At 35.6% G+C, this 22930-nt stretch overlaps 1 long non-coding RNA gene across 1 annotated transcript in view; it reads left to right on the top strand.

Moving 5' to 3' along the window:
* Positions 1-22930, top strand: part of LOC125170386 (uncharacterized) — a 227880-nt gene that overhangs the window by 33017 nt on the left and 171933 nt on the right. The window contains exon 2 of the long non-coding RNA XR_007154009.1: positions 16986-17102. This is a non-coding gene — a long non-coding RNA (uncharacterized LOC125170386). The remainder of the gene's footprint in view (positions 1-16985; positions 17103-22930) is intronic.

The following is a 22930-nucleotide window of genomic DNA, read 5'->3' as shown; positions in this document are numbered from 1 at the left end:
AGAGCCCTATTCAGGTTTCCACCCATGCTTCCTTCCTTAGTTTGCTACTTATCTTCCTGACTCTGCAGCACCATTTTTCACTCTGCTCCAAATCCAATCACTACCTTTACAACAAAGTTGCTAGTTTTGTTGGTTAGCCACACCCTGCTTAAAAAAATGGCAGTGACAGCAGTGGGGAGGGGAAAGAGCCACAACAGGAGCAGCCCTGAGTAAGGAGGCCAGAGTCCAGTTGTTTTTCAACAGAGGTTTCTGTAGGTTTGCTGTTTTAGTTTTGGGGTTTTGTTTTGTTTTGTTTTTAATGAATAAATGCTTCTCAGTTTGTTTTTGCCTTTGATCAATGTTTAGAGTCCTGACATGGTTGTTTTGAACAATATCACACAGTTTTATTCTTGCCTTTGTTGGAGGTTTTCCCTACATCTTCCATCTATCATTGCTGGAAATCCTGCATCATGTCTTGCAGTGTCAAAGGATTTTTCCTAATTATCTCATTTTATCATCACGACTAGTTTATGAATTAATAATACTTACGTTATAATCTTATAGAAGCAGAAGTCGTGACCAAATAGATTCAGAAATATAACCAGGAGTAGGAGCGATATATGCCCAAAGGTAAGAAACAAATAGCTTGTTCCAGGAAACCCATTCATACCAAAGTGATAGAGGCCTTACTTTACATAAATACCTTATGGAAGACAAAAACAAAGCCATGGTGCTTTGCAATAAGCACATTCACACAGAATATTCTTCACTTTCATAACTGAGAATAGAAAGATCCCTTCCTACTCCCAATATAGCACTTTTCCTCCCAAACAGTATCCAAATCTCATTTTTGAAATAGCTGAATTGTTTTTATTAAGTGTAATGAATGCATCTGGAATTAGGAGCATACTTAGCTCCTAAAGAATACAAGAAACAACTTATTTATATAACATGTAGCAAAAATGCAGCTCTATTAGGAATAACACCTTTAAAAACACAGCATAAAGGTGATACATTATTTTAACATCTAACAATAACTCTAATTATGTTTTCCAATTCTATCACTGAGGTTGGAAACATATTTTCATAAAGTGTTTCCCATATGTACATTTAATTTTTCCAGAAAGCACTTAGTTGTGTAATAAGAATATAGCTTATTTTTTTATGTGGAAACTGTGGGTAGTCCAAACAATAGGCTTTGCAAATTCTGCCAGGAAACTTAAATACTATCATGAGACACTAGGAAATAAACAGTTCTCTAAATCCTGAGTATATGTACTTGGTTCACCATTTCAGTTTGTTGAAAGATACATACAGATATATTTTTTCAGTTTGTTGAAATATATATATTTATATTTATATTATATATGAAATATATATAAGTATTATATTTATATAATTTTAATTTGTATTTCAATATTCAGTTGTACTGAGTATACAAGGCAATGTTATAATTCAAAACTATCTGAGAATGTGGTATTGGTCAGCTTGGACTGCCATAACAAAATAGATGGAGTGGCTTAAATGACAGAAGTTTATGTCTTATAGTGCCAGAAACTGGGAACGCGAAGATCAAGGTGCTGATAACATAGTTCTCATTCCGAGGCCTCTTCTCTTGGCTTATAAGCCAACCTCTGTGTGCTCACATGACCCCTTCTTTGTGCATGCACAGATAGAGACAGACCAAGCCTTCTGGTGTCTCTTCTTATAAGGACATAAATTCCATTAGAGCAGGGCCCACCCTCATAACCTTATCTAACCCTAACTATCTCCAAAAGATACCATCTCCAAATACCATCATCTTGGGGGTTGGGCTCCAACATGTGAATTTTGGGGAGACATATCCTGTCTATAACAAGTATCAACAATTCACTCATGTATACATTCAAAGAACATTTATTTAGGGTGCCTATTGTATTAGAAAGTGAATACAATAGACACTGTACTTGTTCTCATGAAACTGGAATCTAATTTATTATTATTATTAATTATTATTTTAATTAAAAAAATTTTTGCTCATGTCTACCTAAGTAAAAATTTCCAAAGGAATCCCCAAAATCTAGGGGGGGCAGTGTTTATACTGAAAGAAAGGATTGCCTCGACTGCTTTTTTTTCTCATAAAAATTTTAAAATTTAATATAAAACAATTTACTTGAGGTTAGTAACTAGTAAACATATCATGTGATATCCTCTGAAGGCATTCTTTGCTGTTAAAGTTACTTCATTATATAACACACCTACCCATTTCCCATATATATAGTGATAAATTTATTTCAACTCTGCTTCATCTTACCCATGATTTCAAAGTATAATGCAACAGAAGATTTTGAGCATTGGGTAGAGGAAAAGACATAGCATGAGTCCAAAATGATATAACAATAACAACTGAAAAGGTATTAAATGTAAACCTATTTTATTTCCAAATATGAATATTTGATTTGTTAAATGCACACTGTAAATCTGATTAAAAGTAGAACTTCTACTTTAAGTTCTTTCTACTATACAACTTTTTAAAATTATGTCATTCTTCCTCAATTTCTTTAAACTATGTATTTTGGAAGAAGTTGTCTTTCAATGCTGTTTCATACAATTTAGCTGACATTGTGATTTCATCTTAGAAAGCACCATAGCTTTCTTTGCTTGAGGGATTCTGATGTCGTTCCAAATCTTTATACATGGATTTTAGGTGGCTTTCAAGGCCCTTTATAGTATGATATAGACAGAATACTATCCTTCCTTCTCTTCACCCATCCTCCCTGGCCAACTCTCACATCACTCAACTTGCCAGAAAAACTGGATTAGATCTTATTTGCTGAACAAATTGAAATCACTTTTCACATCTGTGTCATTTTTCACGCTGTCCTTTTCCAGGAATGAAATTCATGTACATATGAAAGATTATGTGTCTTAGGGCATAATTCACATATTACACTCCTGATTTTTTCTAATCACTTCCATGACTTTACCTCATTAATTCCCCAATCACACTTCACAACTAAATTTGGGGACAGATCTTTAAGTGTTGTTTATGTCAGATGAAATAATGCATAATCACAAAAGAATTTTTTTTTCATTTTCCATAAAAATATTTGTTAAAGAAATTTTTCTTCATGTGGTCCAAAGTGTCTTAAATAAAAAATGTAATACACATTTTTAAAATGTAGAACATGCACTATTTTGCTTTTCTTTGTCATAAGCATGATAATTGTGTAATTTTTTTTGTCCCTTCAAGAGCTAGCTTGGAAATAAATTTGATATTTGATAGTGGAAACTATATGCAAACATTAGCTCCCTGACACTTAGTTGCTCATTCATAGGGTATGGTGCATAAGGAGAAACTTAGGCCCAAGAAATGTCAGAACCAACTTGGTAATCAGTGCATCTAAATCCTAGGCATAAAGTTGTTTGCAGATTATAATCTATGGAGACAGGTTAAAGCCCCGTTTTGGAAGAAAAGAAGAGGTACAGAAAATGTTTTTGGCAAAACATAATCTATAAGACATTCCTTATAATAATGACAGAGGAAACTATAAGAGCAAGGTTGGCAGTAATGAGGCAGGAACCACGCGTTAGAGAGCTGGCTGGCTAAGCCAAGAGCCTCAATAAAACTTCATACAAGAGCAAATATATATTCAGAGCATGCTCTGAACCTGACACTGCTTAGGTTCTGGGTATTAGAACAAAGCAAAAACCCTGCTCTCATAAAACTCATAAAACTCCAGTGTAGAGTCACAGACAGTAAACACATGTAGGCCATAAGGAGTGATAATCAAGAAGCTAAATAAAACAGAATAAAGGAAGAGAAACACTAAATTAGAGAAGGTGTATGGTAAAGAACTTTCAAATTAGGTGAAAAATGATTGCGGGGTCTGTATGGAGTATGGAGGGAGCCAGAAGTATTTCTGAATAATGCACCCTTTGGTCAGTGGAAACAAAAAAATGCCTCATGTAGACTTGGGAGCATACTTGGTTGGAGGAATACCCAGACAGTAAGGGTGGTTGGGACAAAATGAGAAAGGGAGGATAGCCTAGATGAAGTTGTTCAAAATATTTTTAAATAAACATTTGCACATTCCATTATAGATTGATATCCTTTTTTAAAACATACTTCTACATGAATAAGTTGGTAGAATTTAAACAATGTGTGGCCGATTTAAACAAGGAATGATTGTTTCCTATATGTCTATATTTCATTCAGTGCAGTCACTTCACTATCAAACTTAGAGTGAATGACAACCGTTTTGCTCACATTTCTTGATATTTTGTGTGTAAATTGCAGTACTCAGCAATTTATTTGAACACTGACAAATGAAAAAAAATGTTTGAAGAAATTTATGGCCATGTTTCTTTTCTAATACAGAGTCTAAGTGTTTGTCTCAATATAGGACAAGTCAATTCATAAGTTCCTTTTCTTCTCCAGCAAATTTATTTTGACTTTCTAATCTCCTTGTAGGTTAATGCAGCAAGATGTTTTATTGTTAGATAACAATGCTAGGATAAAAATATGTTCTCATAAAGTAAGTCCAAATGTTTCAATTTCTTCTGACTGTAGGAGATATGCAATTTATCAGTACCAGTGTAGAGGGCAAGGCATGAGGAATATTTTTGAGAAATGAAATCTATTTTTCAAGAAAATTTAGGAAAGATATCATTTATCCTTATTTTTAAACTGTAAGACTGAAGTAATTTGGCATATCCTTGGAGAGTTTCATTAACAGAATTTATACACTCAGAAATAATCTAGGACAGTTGAGTTTTGTATATGTGTGTCCAATTATTAGCATTAAAGTTGAGATAAGCCAGGAAGATGATTGTAATACAATCGTTATCATAAATAATCCATACCTTTTGTTGCTAACTTGTTAATAAATACTAATTATTTCAGATGAATATATATAATTGCATAATGCATTTGTATAATGAAAATTATATAAAACAATGAATTATTCTCATTCTTTTATTTTTGCTAGGCATTGTATCTACACCTGTAACTAATAATGATATAGTCTGTGTATCCATAAAACATATTCTTTTTAAATTTTTTTCCATAATGATGAACAAGTATTTGATTGATGTGTTAAACAGCATATTGAACAGAAAATGTAAATGGCTCCCCTTCCCAGTAATGTCAGACTAGGTACATCTAGACTCAGTCTCGCTGTGAATAACTAGGACAGAGTTGTTAAGTGGAACAACAAATTGTTGTTGTTGTTGTAGCAAGTTCCTAAAAAGTGTGGTTCTAAGATGTGAGAAGAGAAGAAATGCTGGTAAGTGAGTCCAGTTGGTAGCTGCTTTTGCAGTAAGAGCATATCACATATCTGGAAGTAATGACCTGGACAACAAGAGCCTTGAAGAACTAAGGATACCAGTTTTGTGACTGTGTGTGACCAGCACAGGGTCTGTCAAGAGGAGAGACAACTGAGAATTGTACACACAATTTTGGGGGACCTTGTAGAGCCTAATGACAGGATTAAGGATAGAGGAGGCAAGTACTGACCTTCACAGGGATGAATCTCAGTTTTGAAACATGACCATTTAGAGCTGTGAAACTCTTGACCAGCTACCATCTTTGATAGTTGTGGTAGCATCCAGGCCTCAGATAATATCTATGATGTACCATGTATGGTTCCCAGAACCCAGCAAGACATGAGCAGATAAATGAGCATATAAGGCAGTGTCATTGAAATCTTTGAGGAACCACAGCTCACTGAAGTGCCTCTGATTGGGAATTCTGGGGAATGTAGCTCCCACCATCTGTGACACGTAAGGGGCTGGGAAGAAAATGGTGATAATGGAGAGTTGACAGTGGACAGTGTGGCAGAGTGAGGACAGAGATTTAGAAAACATTATTTTGAAACTTAATGCACATTTATATTTTAAAAAGTCAGGGCATTAAAAGTCAACTTTACATAAGACATAAAGGAAGTCTCAAGCAATGTTTAAAAATTGAAATTCTGAGTATATTTTCTATTTAGAGAGAAATTAAGCTAAAACTAATAAGATAACCCCAAAATACCAGTATTTAATTATGAGAAATAATTAGAGAATGAACGTTAATAAGGTTGTTGGACACAAGTCACTATATGAAATTTAATTATATTTCTATATGCAAAAGTCAGAGAAATAAATTTAAATCATACTGTTCACCATAGTGAACTCACATATACATGCATACTTGGGAATAAAGCTAACATCAGGCTCATAAGAAAACTTAACATTTTTGAGAATCATTGATAAGTTATAAGTAAATCAAAGTATATTCTATTTGCAAGGTATTTTGAAGATACCAATTCTCTTAATCCTCTTTTTTACATTTAATGCAATTACAGTAAAACTTCCAATGGCTTAAATTAAAATTTTGGTTCTTAAATTTATATGAAAATGCAAAGGGTTTAGAATAGTCAAATCATTCATGAAAATGGTAAACATTTTGATGTGGGATAAAGGACAATGTTTTTAATAAAAGGTGCTTAGAAAATGTATCTCTATAAAAATATGAATATTTCCTCACGCCACAGATAAATATAAAGATAAATACCAAGTATACTATATATCTGGTCATAAATATAAAAATAATACAGGATGCAAATATACATAAAGCTTCTAGAACATACTATAGAAAAATACATTCATGATTTTGTGGCATTGAGCAACCTGCTTATTTTATTTTATTTTTTTACATTTATTTATTTTTGAGAGACAGTGAGACAGAGCATGAGCAGAGGGGGGCAGACAGAGAAGGAGACACAATCTGAACCAGGCTCCAGGCTCTGAGCAAGCTTTCAGCACAGAGCCCAATGCAGGGCTCAAACCCACAAACTGTGAGACCATGACCTGAGCTGAAGTCAGACACTTAACCTACTGAGCCACCCAGGCGCCTCATTGAGCAACTGCTTAACTGGGACACACAGATAGCTGAAAATAAAGGAAAATATTGACAAGTTGTACTACATGAAAATTAAAAACCATTAAAGTAAAGAAAAAGCAAACACAATAAGTGAGAAAAGACTTTTTTAGCAAGCACATGTAACCAACAAAGGGAGCATAGTCACTGCATATGAATGAGTTATAAATAACTCATTAACAGCAATAAGAAAATGATGAACAACCTAGTAGAAAAAAAAAATAATAGACATAGGTACTTTACAAAACAATACCCAGATGGCTCATAAACACATGAAAACATTTCTGAGACTCACCTGAAATCAGAGAAATTCCAGTTGAAATCACAATGCCACTATAAACCTACTAGACTGATAAAAAGAAAAAAAGTATAACCTCAATTATTAGGAAGGACAAGGAGCAATAAGTCCACTCAAACACTGTCAGAAGACTATTAATTTATAAGCCACCAATATAGCCATAGAATATGACTCAATAATTCTATTCTTAGGACTATCTTCAGTAGAACTGTGTACATAAAGAGGTTTATTTAAGATTGTTCTAATCAGCATTATTCAGAATTAATATGCTAGAAATAACTCAGATGTCCATCAACAAGGAAAATAAATACAGCTTTATGCCAAAACATGGATGGATCTTATAAAGGCAATCCCGAGTAAAAGAACACTTTTGTAAAGTAGCAAAATTCCTGATTCTTTTTTAAATTTTTTTTAACATTTATTTATTTTTGACAGAGAGAGAGAGAGAGAATGAGAAAGAGAGAGAGAGAGAGAGAGAGAGAGGGAGCACGAGTGGGGGAGGGGCAGAGAGACACAGAATCCAAAGCAGGGTCCAGGTTCTGAGCTGTTATCTCAGAGCTCAACGCAGAGCTTGAACCCACAAACCGTGGACACTTAACCAACTGAGGCAATCAGGTGCTCCTGTGATTCTTAATTAAAGGCAGAAGTGGCCTCAGTATTAGTTTAGAATTATAAGTTAGGATTTTAGCTAATTAATAATTAGTTTAGGCTATTGATTTTCATGGAAAGGAAGGAGAGGATAACAATTGCCCAGGGCTGAGAGGTGATTTCTGGGGTGTTGATAACATTCTCCGTCTTGACCTGGGTGGTGGTTGCACAGGTATTCAATTTTTGATCTTACAGTGAGTTTTAGTTATTTTCATGTATATTTTGTGATACACATGCTAAATTTTAATTTATAAAGTTAAGAAATATATAAATATAGCAGTGTTTATGAAGTCGCTATCCAAGTTTAGGTAGGTGTTGAGGAAAATGGAAATTATGGCTAATGAAGAGGTGTATTTTCTCTCCCTTTTACATTGCAGCATAAAAGTTATTACAAGTGACTATATATATGTGATTCTATAGATAAGATATGGTTAAGGATTGACTATGAGCTAAAAAAATGAGAGATAGCAAGTTACCTTGAAAAATCAACAGATACAGGCAGTCAGATATTGTTATGCAGAAAAATATGCAAGCTCAACATCAACCCACCAATAAACAATGACCTTCATAGTGTATGAAACAGAGATGTGGAATTGCTAAGTTAGCACTGGCAATGAGCAGGAGAAGATAACAAGAACATCAAGATAGGAAGTAAACAAGCAAGTACCTGATTATATATTGGTCTGTGTTCCACATAATGCTTCAGAAACATAGCAATTAACTTGCTTTTTTATTCACTGCTTTCCAGTAAAGCTATTACAATGGGTAGAGTTTCAAAATGTTATTTTTAAAAAGGCTGTATGGAAAATGATTCATTAACATATAAACAAGAGTAAATACTGCTTATTATGTTTAAAAGGGAGAAAACATTACTATAAAGATAAAGGACTTGCAATCAGACAAATCCAAATTTATATCTTTTATTACTATGTGATGTTGGTCATGTTTCAATAGATTTGAGCCTCAATTTTCTCAACCATAAAATTGCCATCTTCACAAAGATGCTGTCAGAAATTATGTAAGTGCCTGAGAATTAGTGCAGTGCCTGGCACTTAAGAATATATAATATACAATATTGCATGTGATGTATCAAAAATAATTTTGATAAGGTAACCAAAGGTTACTCTTATTGTCTTGATCCTCAAATGTTCTAGGTGACACTTGCCTTGATATAAGAATAAGGGGTGTGGGGGGGTCCCTGCTTATACTTCCTAATCTTCCTCTGCATGGTAACCACATGTAACCATAACCTCTCTAAATGCAACCATGACTGCTTGAAACATCTCCATCTTGGTCTTCTGGCTGTCTAAGCCAAGAAAGATACACATAATAAGCTCCCTTCACAGGCATGCTCTCAGTTTTCTGCCTAATTACTTCTTTTTCTATTCTGGGTAATTGATATAAAAGATTATCTTACCCTTTATTAGACATTACTCTAACTCTTCTCTATGGGAATGTATACTTTTATGTGACAGGGAATCATATTTCATATGAAATGATCTCCCAACATTCAAGCAGAGTTCACCCCCCAAACTGGCTTTGTGGTTGACCCCTGCAAGCCTCTCCAGTTTCATTTTAAGCTCTTCTTTCTTGCTATGCTTTGATATATTAGAAGTTCAGGAAACCAAAATTTTTCAAGAGGTTTATTTACTAAGCTCTGGACTCCAGGAAAAAACTTTATAAAGAACAGGGGAGAGGCTAGGGGGGAGTCTGCACAACTCAGAGAATTTGACATGTTGGAGGACAAAGAGTAGAGCAGGTGGGCATCCAAGTAAACAAACAGTAGAATGATGTAAAATATATTTGGGAAACCAGGCTGGTAATTTATGCAGGCCTGGTAAATCATTAAGAAAAGCTTGGATTGTAATTTGATTGCAAAGGGAAGTCACAGAAAAATCTTAGGCAAGAATTAACTAGAGGTAGTGTCTTTGTTTTCTTTCCTCAATGTCTTAGAGTTTTCAGAATATAGGTCTTTCAACCCCTTGGTCAAATTTATCCCTAGGTATTTTGATGCAATTGTAAATGGTGCAATTGTAAATGGGATTTTTTCTTAATTTTTTTCTGGCTACTTCCAGTTATGGAATAAATAAATCACAAAGATGAAAAGTACAACATAGGGATTACAGTCAATAATATTGTAAAAATGTTGTATGGTGACAGATGGTGCCTACACTTATTATGGTGAGCACTGAGTAATGCATACAGTTGTCGAATCACTCTGTTGTATACCTGAGACCAATTTAGCATTCTATGTGAATTACACTTCAATTTAAAAAAAAAAAAGAGTTAACTGGTGGTGATCTTTGTAGATCATGGATAAGAATTCAATAAAAATAGAAATGAGGGGACGTCTGGGTGGCTCAGTCAGCTAAGCATGGGACTTCGGCTCAGGTCATAATCTTGTGGTTTGTGAGTTTGAGCCCCACATAGGGCTCCAGAGACTAGAGCCTGCTTCAGATTCTGTGTCTTCCTCTCTCTCTGCCCCGATCATGCTGTGTGTCTCTCTCTCAAAAATAAATAAACATTAAAAAAATTTTTAAATAGAAATGAGAAGAAACATTCAGAAAATTCTAAAGAAGACCTGAAAAGATATGATTTTGTCTCGGACTTGAAATGAAGAACATCAGATTAGAGGCTAGAGGTGGAATCACCAATAGAACTGGCTGAAAGATTGGAGGTAGAGAATGGTGGAAGTGATAATGAAAACTAATAACCATGGGAGACTTCCAGATTTCTTAGCCAAGAGTATAACAATATATGACATAATTTTATTGAGGTGAGGGATAAAACTAGGGGAAGAATAGAATTTTGTTTTCATCATCCTGACCCTCAACTTACCTACTTACACCAATGACTCCTGTCCATCATTATAAGACTGAAGGCAGGAACGAAGTTTGATGCTTACCACTTGGCTATTTATTGGCCGTTTTTTGAAGATCAAATATTTTTTAAACAAAACCGAGGCTGAGACCTTTGGTGTCAGCCAAATGGAAATGGAGAACTCTGTCACTGAATGGATTTCAGAATAAGTGGAGCAAATCACAAAGATGTCAGACTTTTCCCTCTACATTCGTCATAATTACCCAATATTCTGGGTAATTATCTTTAAAGCAAAAATGTCTTTTCCCTCCTGTCTAAATTGCCTCAACTTTATGGCAGCTCTAAATGATAAAGCATTTTTCCATTAGCCCAAAATCTTCCTAAAATCATTCCTAAACTAAAAATAAGTTTTGATTTTAATAAAAGGACTATTAATTCTATTTACATAATTAAAGAACGTATATATTGAAACATAACTAGAACAATTGTATTGCTCATTTAACTCACCTATTGATTTTTTTTGCATGTAAACAACTAAGATATACTCAAATTTGTTGGAAACGGAGATTTAAAAAATTTTTTACGAAACTGATAATGATTAAGATTACAGTGGTGCTTTTCAAGTTATAATGTCAAAGGATAGAGAGTAACTTCTAGGAATGTGCTAATTATGTTGTCTGTAGAGAACATCAGGAAAGACTATTAGTATAAAGTGGATTTTTACCTTGAAATGCATGTAATAAACCATAGAACTGGTGACAATTTTAATGAGCAGTTTTGATATATATTTAGGGACATTCAGTATAACAAGAAAACCCATGAATCCTGAAAGTATTTGATCTACATGGATTTCAACTCTCTGGTACTTATCATGGGAGAGATTGATTAATATCTCTCCAATTTTAAAATCATATGCTGTTTCTTTGAAATTAGAAGGTAATAAAGACTTTAAAAAAGTGTTCTCTTCTTAAATCCATTTTATTTTTTTTAACTTTAAAAAATATACTTTTTAAAAATATACTAGACCTAAAGAATAAACGTAATACAAGTTATTTTAGCAAATAAAGTGGTTTATTACAATATTCAGTCACTTGTATTAAACTGGTCAGTTTATATCACGCAAGTGGTTCATTGCCAATACGTGATAATTTTCCAGAATAATTTCCATTGTCAAGTACATTGTCTCAATTTTTTTTGCAAATTAAAAAAAGCAGGATTATGTGACCCAATTTTAATTGAAAAAATATACTAAGCTTTTAAAATATATAAAAATACACTATGATATATATAAATGTTAACATATATTATTAAATATGTTATACCTATAAAATATAATAAATATATATGCTGCCATCCTTACCGTAAGTTGTTAAAAGACAGACATAGTTTTAAAGCATAAGAAATCTTAATAAATATATTTTAGAAAAGTTTGGGGCAATTTCTATAGATAAGGCATGTTGTCATCTAAAAAACTTACTGTAAAGACTACTTTGCTCTAGTTAAGCTTCATAATGGAGTCTCTAGAAGATATTTGAATGATAGTAACATCAACATGTGAAGGAATATTTCCCTTAGGGTCTATATTTTTCATGGTTGGGTTCTATTTCATTTTATCATTCCCCATAGTCATTAATTTCTGACCCGAGTCCTAATGTTTTCCTCTTTAACTTGTTCATCAGCTAGTCTCCGACTCATGCCAGCTGCCCAACTAAAAATCAAATCCTGTTCTCAAATATTTCTCCTACCTAATTCTTAGGTGAGTTCTCAAATGTAACATGCATAAGAATCACTTAAAGAGCTTTTAAAAGCACTAATTCTTCAGCCCCATTCCCACAAATTCCTATTTAGCAGGTCTGGAGTGGGACCAGACAGTGTTCATTTCTAGCAAGCTCCCAGGTGAAGCTGATCCTGCAGGTCTGGGAACCACACACTGCCAGTAGCACTGTCTTAAGTGATATAGATGCCTACCCCAAATCTATCAGAAGTTCAAAATTTAGCCAAGCCTGCTTTCCTCCAGTTCCAATATATTAGCTACTCATTGCATACAGTAAAAGCAATCATTTTTTGTCTATTTTTTGATAATCATGAAATAAATAAATTGAATAGCTGATGATTTCACCAGGAAGGCACAATCTGTTTGGCCAAACCACGCAACTTAATAATGCTTAACTTTCTGACAGTTCCAACCAACGAACTGCATTTCAGTTAGACCAAAGAGTTATGAATTTCAAGAGATTTTCCAAGAGTTGTTGATTCTTTTTATTTAAGAGTTGTTCATTCTTACTAGCCCTCAAAATTTTTTTTAATGTTTTATTTATTTTTGAGAGAGAGAGAGAGAGCGAGAGAGAGAGAGAGAATGAGCTGGGCAGGGGCAGAGAGAGAGGGAGACAGAATCCACAAAGCAGGTTCCAGGCTCTGAGCTGTCAGCACAGAGCTTGATGTGGGGCTTGAACCCGTTAACCACGGGATCATGACCTGAGCAGAGGTCAGATGCCCAACTGACTGAGCCACACGGGCGCCCCTACTAGCCCTGGAAATTTTAACATGAAGATCAAGAACTTTCTTTGGAAGGGAAGCAATTCCTCTTTGATGGATAAATTTGAGATGATAATATCTCAGGTCCTTTATTTTACCCCCATCTTTCACCTGGTCCCTGCTACTCAAGCTGAGCGTTTTTTTTTTTTTTTTCTAGAATGAGAGGTACTACTTGTACTACTAGTAATACCAAGGAAAAATGTACATGCTGGTGTCCACAAATCTATATCCTTAACTTTGGAAGCAGAAATTACCATTTTAAAACACAAGTTAGTTTTGCCAGACAACCACATTCATCACAGTTAAGAATACAATACGGGGAAGATGGACAGCGGCTGGCATCTTACCCTGAATTATATTAGAACTTCTCAAACAAACCCTCTCTGGACACCACATCCTTAGATACTGGACCTCTCCATGTTGCAACAATCATGAAGGACATCCATGCTTCGGCATTCCAGAGAAAATATGATATTGGTGGCATTTGACATAATGAAGACATTTTATCAGCGAAAAAGAGAGAACTAAATAAAGCCTCTAATGGGGAAGAAATAGACATTTTTACTTACAATGTTATGCTACTATCAACAAGATAAAGATGAATTATAAACTAAAATAGCTTGTTTTACAAAAATGTACTGTTAATAGACTCAGTCTAATGGGACTTCAAATAATGTTACTGATGTGTGAAACAAAGTATATTTCTTTTTTTAATTTCTTAAAAATGTTTATTTATTTTGGAGAGAGAGACAGAACATGAGCAGGGGGAGGGGAAAAGAGAGAGTGAGATACAGAATACAAAGCAAGATCCAGGCTTTGAGCTGTCAGCTCGGAGCCTGACATGGGGCTTAAACTCACGAACCATGAGATCATGACCTGAGCTGAAGTCCTATGCTTAACCCACTGAGCCACCCAGCTGCCCCTATTTCTAAAGAAATAAAGCCTTATTAATGATGTTAATAGATTTGGTTGTTTTGTTAAATTTTTTACTTAGTGAAATGAAATTTTGCCAGATAGTTTTCTGATTCCCTGTCAAAAACAAAGACTTATTAACTGGATTTACAAAGGTAAATATTTATGAATCATTTTTATGTATCTAGATATTACATGGGATTTAGTAATAGCTGGGTTACTATCTTTTTTCCTAGATATATCAATATGAATTTACAGTGTGATATATGTTTTCCTTAATTGTATTTTACTTTTGTAAAACAGTATTGGGCATGTCTATGTTTATTTGAATGTCTAAGCCAGCTTTAAGAGTTCATGACTTACAAGATTCAACATGTGGATTTATTTTTAAAAAATAGGGCAGGAAAAAAGAGGTTATGCAAAAGAAGGCATACAGGGAAAACAACAACAACAACAACAACATTGAAATCTACTAAATACTTTAAGCCAAAACTATGCTTGCAAAAGCAACATGTTTTGCATCATTTAAAAATCCACTCCCAGGAAAGCTCCCAGTATGTTCAAGGTAGCCACTAGCATTTTGTTCTTCAAGACAGTCATTCCTATCTTTAACTATGCTATGCTCCTGGGAAGAGTAATGGAGTAAAGGATGTAGAGTAAGGGAGAAGAAACAAAGGAGGGAAGGAAGGAAGAGAGAGAGGAAGGGTGGGTGGGTGGGTCAAAGAGGAAGAAGAAAGAAAGAGAGAGAGAAGAAGGAAGGAAGAGAGAAAGGAAAAGAAAAGAAAGGAAGAATGGGAAAGAAAGGAAAATGAAACTAGTCAATTTCTCGAAGCTTCAATTTCCATCTTATGAATCATCTAAAAGCTTTTTTTTTGTCATTTTATATTATATGACACTGGAAAAATATTTTTTAGATTCTGTTATATTTATTTTGAGAGAGAGAGAGAGCATGCAAAATTATTTTTTAATATGCCTAGTTCTAGGATTAAAAGGGGAACAGTATAGGAAGCTACTGAGTGAGGTACACAGAAACATATCATTTAAAAGTTTAAAATTTAAGATGTTAGGGGCGCCTGGGTGGCGCAGTCGGTTAAGCGGCGGACTTCAGCCAGGTCACGATCTCGCGGTCCGTGAGTTCGAGCCCCGCGTCAGGCTCTGGGCTGATGGCTCAGAGCCTGGAGCCTGTTTCCGATTCTGTGTCTCCCTCTCTCTCTGCCCCTCCCCCGTTCATGCTCTGTCTCTCTCTGTCCCAAAAATAAATAAACGTTGAAAAAAAAATTAAAAAAAAATTTAAGATGTTAGCTTGAAAAGAAGAGGTGTACAAAAATTTTATGACTTCATGAGGTTCTTGTTCAGGGTATCTATACATTGATTCTCTACTTATTATGAAGATCCATTTCAGTGGCAGAAAACTTATGAAAACTGAGAGCACTAGAAATCAACTAGGAAGGGGGACTTTTGCTTGTTTGTTTTTAATCGGAAGTTCTTAGGAGCTCTTATGAAATACATTTCTGTATGTTCAAATAAATAAATGCATCGTAGAAAGAACTAGAAAAAATATATATCAAAGCAAATCAGATGTGTCACCAATGTCTCAGAAAAGAACTTATATTTAAATTGGGGACCAGGAACCATTGCTTTACTTACAGTCCATTGATTTCTTAGAAAAAGAAAGTGATGGAAAATATTCACATAATTTCAATTCATCATTAAGTAGAAATCTGATATAATTTTATTGAGAGAGGAATGAAAGCAGAGTACACCAAATTCACACATTCCTGAAGGTGCTCCAAAGATGACTCCATAACTACATCCTCACCTTCGGGTTAATGCTACCCCTTTCCCTGTGATTGAGGTCTTGCCTGTGACTTTGAACCAGGGGCCAAGAATGGAGAAAGGAGGAGCTGATCTGTCCTTTCATCATGTTGCCACTTTTCTATTTCCCTCCATCTTGCCTCACCATGCTGCCTCTGGTTCTTCCAGGGTCAGGGCTTAGGAACTAGACATAATAGAAAAATAAGGAAAACAGCATCATTCGTGGGTGGGCTATTCACTACTGTAGCTGAACAAAGGCTGAGTGTTATGTGAGAAGACCTTTGTATGTCAGAGTCTGCACTGAATTGATGCGGATGGATTGATCACTGATATCGTAGATACTTGCTCTGTAAAACCGAGCAGCTCCCTCCCTCTTCTTCCAGTGCTGCCGTGCATTGGTCCAGCCGGTGGACTCCAGATGTCGATATTCTGGGCATGAGAGTTTGGCCACAAGTACCTGTTTTCACATCTGTCTCTGCACTGCTGGAACTCCTGGGAGTTTCTCACAAGCACTCTCTCACACTCTGCTCTAATGGTAGCACGGAGCAGCCCTCTAATCTCTGTACTCCAGCATATGTCCTGTGGGGGACTGAGAGTCCAGCCTTCTCCTTCTTGGGGACATGTGAAATGTCTTTGTTTTTCTCTCACTGATTCCTACCAGTTTGGCTGTGAGGGAGGAAATATCCTTAAGTTTGGCAACATTATAGCACCCTGAATCCTTACAGCTCTTCAATTAGTCAACATTATGCTAACAAATCTGTAACTTCTGTAGGTTTTTGGGAGTTATGTGTGCTGGGCTGTTGTTTCTGTCATTATGCCCTGCAGGTTGGCATCTAGCTCTGCAATTATTCTTACAAATGTGCAGATAATTCCACCCATTATCTCAGGTTTGGTGCCTCAGACATAACATGGAAATTCCCAGTTAAAGCCTTGCTTCTATTTTAAAGCTTGTCAATAAAAAAAAAAAAAAATGTTAATACACTGGGCAGAAGTTGGGACTGAGAGGGAAAAGTAGAAGAAAAGAGAAGTGTAAGTGTACTAACATTTCTTCTCTCTCTTTTTTTTTTTTAACAGAATAAAGAGCATAGATACATAGGTCCCTTACCTGCAGTCTCACTGGTGCAGTTTCCATTACTTGCATCAACCATGGTCCTGAAGTAGGTGATCATCCTTCTGACAGATCGTCCAAAGGTCAGTAGTAATCTTAACACTACATCACAATGTCTGTGTCATTCACCTCGCTTCGTCTTATTACGTAGGCCTTGTATCATCTCACACCATCATGAGAAGGATAAATACACTGCAATCAGACACTTCAAGTGAGAGAGAGAGACCATATTGATGAAACTTTTATTACAGGGTATTGTTATAATTATTTTATTATTAGCTATTGCTGTTAATCTCTTACTGTGCCTAATTTATAAATGACACTTTATCATAGATATGTATGGGGGAAAAAACATAGTACGCATAGTATCCATGATTTCAGGCATCTACTGGAGGTCTTGAGAACAGATCCTCCACAGAAAACGAGGGACTACTGTATTACCTAAATTCATAGACTGAAGGGGTACCTGGGTGGCTCAGTTGGTTAAGCTCCAACTTGGCTCAGGTCATGATCTTGTGGTTTGCGAGTTCGAGCCCGGCGTCAGGCTCTGGGCTGACAGCTCAAAGCCTGGAGCCTGTTTCAGATTCTGTGCTCCTTCTCTCTCTCTGCCCTTCTCCCATTCATGCTTTGTCTCTCTCTCTCTCTGCCTCTCAAAACTAAATAAACATTTAAAAAAAGTGGAAATCTGAAATCTGTTAACAGTGGTTGCCTTTAGAAACTGCCCAGGGGATTGGGATTTAGAAAGACCTTTATTTTCATATCCTCCTGTACTGCCTCAGAGGTGGCTGCACAGCTGTCCAGACTGTGCATGTATGTGTGTGTATCCGAAAAGATAATCAACTGATTCTGTCAGATACTCGGTCACCTTTCCTGCTCTAATCAGACAGATATTAGGTCAACTTTCCTCAGATACAGAGAGTGGACATAAATATGCCTAAGGGATGATTTTTTTCTCTTAAATATACCGATATAGTACTTAGTATGGAAGATATATTCAATCTTCGTTTTATTAGACCAACTTTTTAAAGTGCTTGTTGTTTTGCCAGACAGTAAAGATATAAAATTATTGGGACATGCTCTCTACACTTCAGGAAAATACAGTATACAAAAGTGCGAATGTTTTTAGCAAAGGTTTTCTGTTTTGGTTTTTGGGGTTTTTAGAGATATGATAGGACTCAGAAAAGCCTCTTCTATTTTTTTTTAATGTTTATTATTTTGACAAAGAGGCAGATCACAAGTGGGGGAGGGGCAGAGAGAGAGGGAGACACAGAATCCAAAGCAGGATCCATACTCTGAGCTGTCAGCACAGATCCTGATGCGGGGCTCAAACCCACAAACCAGGAGATCATGACCTAAGCCGAAGTCGGTCCCTTAACCAACTGAGCCACGTGGGCGCCCCTTAGCAAAGTTTTCATGGTGAAGTTTAGATAGTTTCTTTAACATGTAGCAGTTGTTTTACTGGGACTGTTGAACAAGTAATTTAGGACTTTTCCAAGTTTCTTCGGGAAGAGTAAATTTAATTTTTGACTCAAAACAGTATATTTTGTTTTATTAGATGTAGCTTTTTAAAAAATGTCCTAAACTTTTATATTAACAATATCCATATAAATCCTAACCATACATACTTACATAATAGTTTTTGAAAATAGTGTTGTGAATTATTTTTTAACTGATGTCCATCCATAGCCAATGAGAACTGATTTTGAAAGTTCAAGGTTATAAACTGCTTGAATCCTGGCCTGCGCGTGACTTATATAACAAAACTCCTTAGCTACTATAGGTAAAATGCCTAAGCTGCTCTTTTTCCTAGGGGTAAAGATATCTGTTGAAAACACTACTGCCTTCTGCCCTTTTCTGCCTTCTAAGGACAATGAGGACCTATGGCATCCACCTATTCCTTTCAGGCCTTCTGTCTGTATTTGGCCACTAACTTAACCTCTTGGTTAACACTGTAATCAAGCCATGTTCTAATACTGATATTCTTGACAACCCCAGGGAGAACGTTATGGTTTTTATTTATTTATTTATTTTGGCGAATGCCAGTTTCTTTTTTTTTTTTTTTTAATTTTTTTTTCAACTTTTTAAATTTATTTTTGGGACAGAGAGAGACAGAGCATGAAAGGGGGAGGGGCAGAGAGAGAGGGAGGCACAGAATTGGAAGCAGGCTCCAGGCTCTGGGCCATCAGCCCACAGCCCGACGCGGGGCTCGAACTCAGGGACCGTGAGATCGTGACCTGGCTGAAGTCGGACACTTAACCGACTGCGCCACCCAGGCGCCCCGAATGCCAGTTTCAAGTAAACTAAAAACTGAACAGCTAGCTTGCTTCCATTATTGTTTTTCTACTTATCAGAATAGAAAAACTAGCAGCTTCCCAATCCATGCACTACAGTTCAATGTCAAATTCTCTCTGCCAACAGTATTAATATCTAAACATTGTGTGTGTGTGTGTGTGTGTGTGTGTGCATATTCTTATTGTATATATGTAATTTTTGGATGGAATCAGTACCTGTTTTTATACATACCAAAAAAATCAGAATAGATACAGGAAGAAGCTTTGCCATGTTCTTATAATTCTTAGGTGACATCATTCATTTAATAAATATTTATTCAATGGATATAAAGTGCCAGAAATCCTTCTAGGCATTTGAATATATCTATGCATCATAGGGCTTCTATTTTAGCAATGAGAGATAGATAATGAAAATATATATAGTGAATGAATTATCTAGTATTTACAAGTATGAAGACTAAAAATAAATTTATCAGTATACATGGGATTAAGAGTGTCAAGGAACTCGTAATCCAGGGAGGTGCAGGTTGTAATATTAAATAGGGTAATCTGGCAATTCTCTTTGAAATGATGTGATTTGAGCAAAGATCTAAGAAGGTGAGTGGTGTAGTCATTTGGATTTCTGGATTCACTCCAGAAGAATTGAATAGTAAATGTACAATCTTTATGGTGGAACCAAAGAAGCCAGTGTGGCTGAAATATCTTGACAGGGGTAGGGATAGAAAGAATAGGAAATGAAATCAAAGCATTAAGGGGGGACTTGAAGGAGTGAGATTATATAGGGCTTTATAGACTGTATAAGGGCTGTGACTTTTACTTCTGAATGAATAAGGGCATTATCACAGGATTTGAGTTAGGGGTGATGTAGTTTGACCTAGGTTTATCAGGACCCCCCACCCACACACATATCACTAGCTTCTGTATGTGAATTAATTGTATTGGGCTAAGAGTAGAAGTAGAAAGGCCAGTTAGGTGGTTATTGCAGTAATCCTTGTAAGAGATGATGAAGACTTGTTGGAGGGAAGTACCAGCAGAACAAGTGAAAAGTTGCCAGATTCTAAGAGCCAACATTGCGGAGTGGGGTGGGTAGGGCGCTGGTAACAGGGGAGTTAAGAATGACTGAAGAAATTTTGGGATTAAACAACTGCAAAGATGCACTTGGGTGTAATTAGATTTGGGAGGGAGGGGAACAAGAGTCAATACTGCATATATGCAGTTTGAGAATTTCAATAAACACCCATGTAAAGATGTTAATAAGAAACTGATAACCAAATTTGCAGTTCCAAAGGAATATCAGGCTAAAGATATAAATTGAGAGTCATTAGCATGTGTGTGGTATTTAAAGTCATGAGACTGCATGAACTCACCAAGAGAAGGAAGTTCAAGAAGAAAAAAGGGACCAAATTAAGAACCTTGAGATTTTCTATCAGTTAGAGACTGGGGAAATTAGAATAAAACAGCCAGAATGAACAAGAGACCCCTGTGATGTAGGAGAAAAGAGAAGCAGATAGTGGTACCTTGGAGGAGAAGTGAAGAAATGTATCAAGGAAAGAGAGTGAACATCTGTGTGAAGTGCTGCTTAAAAGATCCACTGAAATGAAGACTGTGAATTAATCATTGAATTTGACAACATGGATGTCACTGGTGAACTGGACAAAAGCAGCAACATAGGAGGTGTGGAAGCAAAAGCCAGATTACAGATCTAAGATGACAGTGGAAAGAGAAAATTTGGAGAAATTTAATATATGCAACTCTTCTTAGGAGTTTCGCTGCAAAAGGGAGTAATCCTTTAAGGTAAGAGCCCTAACCATTAGAGCTCTGACCAAAAAACCAAAACTGATAGAATACATAAATGGCCTAAAGTCACACAGCTTGTAAGGGATAGAAACAATTTAAATTCAGATTTGCTTGTCTCCTCTGTTGTACTCTGCTGTTTCCCCAAGTGGCCAAAGAGATTGGAAAATGATCAATTACTTCTTATTTTATGTGGTTTTATAAGAATTAAGTGATTTATTCACATAAATTGTATAGCACAGCATCTACCACATTATAAGTGAAAAATACATGTTAGATTCCTTGTTATTTTCCCTACTCCTGTGTACAGCCTGAAATACAGTCATTGGTAAATGTACAGCATATATTTATTGCTTATGAAACATGTGATAAAATCAAACATATTATAGCCTACTAAAAGAACATATGAAGTTTGTAACTTACACTTCTTGTAACAGAAGGCTATAGTAAATGTAGATCTTACTTTGTTTTGCTCATATCTTGTCACCAGAAAAAAGGAATAGCATATCCTATCCAGCTGACATGTAAAACAGATATGCATATATAATTCTAAAGCTTACATTACTCTAAAAAGAGCTATTCATCTATAAAGAATAAAGACTAAAGTTAGACTTTTCTATCAGTTTTCCTTTAATATTCTTTAAAGTATATATTATTTTGTAAACTTTTTAATTTAATGACAACACGACTGAAAAATGAACAGCATGTAGTATAGGAATATTTGCATTATTCAGATAATTATTTCAGTCACCGAACAGAAGAAAGAAAATGCATCTAAATTCGTATAAAATGACATTTAGGGATTAGCAATCATACATGGATGTTTACATTTCAACTCTCTATGAAAAATTACTTTGAAAATGCATACATGGAATCAAAGTAGTAGATATGTTTAGAAAACTAGTCTCATTTTGCTGGAACTTAGACAAATAAATGAATTTAGACAAGTAGACAGATATAGCCACAGTTGTGGATATAGGTATAGATAAGAAACATGTTTTTGATATTGGAAGAAGTCTTTAATAATTTCAAGCTTTGCAGATCCTTTCCAACCCAGATTATGTGAATGCCTAGCCTTTCATTCAAAATTACATGCTACCTTAGGGGTGAGAACTGGAAAGAGACAATAAATATGCAAATGAATAAATTGCTTATGAGAGTTGGGATCTGGAAAGATGCCTTGAACTATCTTTATCAGGAGATAACTCTGAGGGAATGATATTTTACTTGAGAGCAAACTGACAAGAAGGAGGTAGTAATGCAGGTATTTTAGGAAATAACTTTCCAAACAGGAATTAAAGCAAGTGCAAAAGCCTTTAAAAAATATAAAACATGATTCTGAATTTGAGAATCAAAAAAGAAAAGGTCTGTGTGCTTGAAACACAGTAAGGAAGTGAGAAATCCGTGGGAGAGATGGTCTGGTTAGCCAGACAGATTACACAGGATCTTGTGTGCCAGAGCAGGGGGTGTCAACTTCATTGTAATGGCAAGGGAGGCCTTTAGAGAACTGTCAAGTGAGGGAGTGAGGTGATTTAATAAAGGCTTCACAAAATCACTTGGGCTGATATATGCAGAATGGGCCAGAGCGGCTAAATGACTCATTATTAGAGGGCTGTTAAGGTAATTCAGATGACTGACCATGGTCTTCTGGAGTGTGACCTTAGCAGAAAAAAAGAAAATACAAGAGCTAGATAGAGTAAATACAAAGAGGAAATAAATCACATACTCCTCTGGTGAAATGTGGGACTGTATGAAAGGGAAGTGTAAAAGATAACTTTAACTGACTGGGTAGACCTAAGTTTGAACAGATTGAGCTGGAGATGCTG

The sequence above is a fragment of the Prionailurus viverrinus genome, chromosome B4, assembly GCF_022837055.1.
Source record: "Prionailurus viverrinus isolate Anna chromosome B4, UM_Priviv_1.0, whole genome shotgun sequence".
Lineage (NCBI taxonomy): Eukaryota > Metazoa > Chordata > Mammalia > Carnivora > Felidae > Prionailurus > Prionailurus viverrinus.
This window is presented reverse-complemented; position numbering and strand designations above follow the sequence as displayed.